The sequence below is a fragment of the Penaeus chinensis genome, chromosome 33, assembly GCF_019202785.1.
Source record: "Penaeus chinensis breed Huanghai No. 1 chromosome 33, ASM1920278v2, whole genome shotgun sequence".
Taxonomy (NCBI): Eukaryota; Metazoa; Arthropoda; class Malacostraca; order Decapoda; family Penaeidae; genus Penaeus; species Penaeus chinensis.
This window is the reverse complement of record NC_061851.1, coordinates 8,926,588-8,929,087: the sequence shown is the minus strand read 5'-3', so window position 1 is coordinate 8,929,087 and position 2,500 is coordinate 8,926,588.

The window sequence follows — 2,500 nt, the reverse complement described above, 5'->3', positions numbered from 1 at the left end:
TTCTTAGCACCGTGGGACGAGGATCCATAACTTACAAGTTAACTAATCCAGATCATTTAAATTTCTGTTGAAATATTTTGAAATAAGGACATGACATCCTTCGACAAAACTGAAAAGGAAATGAAAGAAAACAAGAGGAATAAAATAACATATAATAAATAAGATAAACACGTATTATGCCACTGTTTTTTTTTTTTTTTATTATTATTTTCTTCCCACACTGCAACGTTTCCTATGGGTTTACTTGTATTTACATTATGCAAATTCTTCAGCAGGAAACGCATGCTGTGCGTGTGTTTCTGCTATAATTTTTCGGTTTTATTACTTCCTTGTTTATGCTTTTGTTATGATTGTCAGTGTTTCCAATTACTTTTTGCTTTAGTTGCACTCATATCTATGTATACGTATATACTTGTATGCATAGAGACATGCGTGCGTGCATGTATTTGAATATGTGTGTGGGTGTGTGTGAGTATATATATATATTTATATACATATATATAAATATATATATATGTATATATATACATATATATACATATATATATATATATATATATATATATATATATATATATATACATACACACACACACACACACACACACAAGCTATCTCTCTCTCTCTCTCTCTCTACATATATATATATATATATATATATATATATATATATATACATATATATATGTGTGTGTGTGTGTGTGTGTGTGTGTGTGTGTGTGTGTGTATATATATATATATATATATATATATATATATATATATATATATATATATATGCATATGTATATACATGCATATACAGTATATACATACATAGATATAGATATATATATATATATATATATATATTTACTTATATATACATATATATACATATATATATGTGTGTATGTGTATGTATGGAAGTATGTATGTATGTATGTAGTACAAACAAAACAGGGATTGGCCTAAACAATACAGAAACATCATTGATTTCCCAGCCACAGTATTTCCGGCACCTCTTGAGTAAATACGTGGAATTGTCACAATTGCTACAGGGTTATTGGCCCCTGAAGTTCATTTCGTTATATAGGAAATAAAAACGACATATATATATGGTCCACTTTCATTTAAAAAACGTGTATTCTCATTGATAATTCATATGCTTATATTTGCATTGGGAATGGTGAATCAGTTTTTTATTATCTACATAAACATAAGTATTTTGTTTTCGAGTAATTACATTTCTCTTGAAACAGTTTTCGGTAAAATATGCCATATAATAGCAATAAATGTATCATCATATAACACTAATATAGAGAACATGTAGATTATCTTCCCTGTGCTTTAGAAAGCATAGGAAAAATTATTATAGAACCCAATCGATTTTCTGACCGTGATCCTGGTCCTGTCCCTATCCCTATCCCTGTCCTTGTCCTTGTCCCTGTCCTTGTCCCTGTCCCTGTGGCACGTTACTGACTTTGTCCTTGCTCGTTCCGTCATTGGTTGTCGTTTCCGTTACTGTCGTTGCTGTTGCCGAGTCTGTTCCTGTTTCTGTGACTGCTGCTGTTGCCGTGGTTGTTTTTGTTTCCGCATTGCTGTTGTTGTCGTTGCTCGTTCCGTCATTGTTCGTTGTTCCCGCTCCTGTTACAGCTGTTGCTGTCGGATGTATTTGCTGTTCTTGTTGTCGTTCTGAAATGAAGAAAAAAAAGGAACTATGAAACAACGACAAGGAACAAGATAACGAAAGTTGAGAATGATGCAATGAACTTAATATGCATGTGCCTTATAGAGAATGCCTGTCAAGAAAATAAAAAGATATGATGACGGCAATGATGATCATAATGTTAGTGGTGACAAAGGTAATAATGTTGATGGTGATTATCATTGTTGCAGTTGCTGCTTTACTTATTATTGCTATTATTGTTTTATTATAGTCATTATTCTTATATTCATTATCATTATTAGTATTGATATCAATACTATTATTATTTTTTATTATTATTATTATTAACATTATTATTGTTATTATCATTATTAACATTATTATTGTTATTATTATTATTATTATTAACATAATTATTGTTGTTATTATTATTAATATAATTATTGTTGTTATTATCATTATTGTTATTGTCCTCATTATTATCGTTATTGTTGTTGTTTTTTGTTATTATTATCATTATCATTATTATTATTATTATTATTATTATTATTATTATTATTATTATTATTATTATCGTTATTATCATTATTATTTTTACTATTTATACTAATACTATAGTTAAGGTTGTTATCATTGTTGTTATTTTTCTTATTTTTACTATTATTATCATTATTATTATTATCATTACTATTATTATCACCATTGTTATTATTGTTATTATTATCATTATTATTATTATCATTATTATTATCATTATTATTATTATTATCATTAATATTATCATTATTATCATTATCATCATTATCATCATCATCATCATTATTATTATTATTATAATTATTATTATTATTA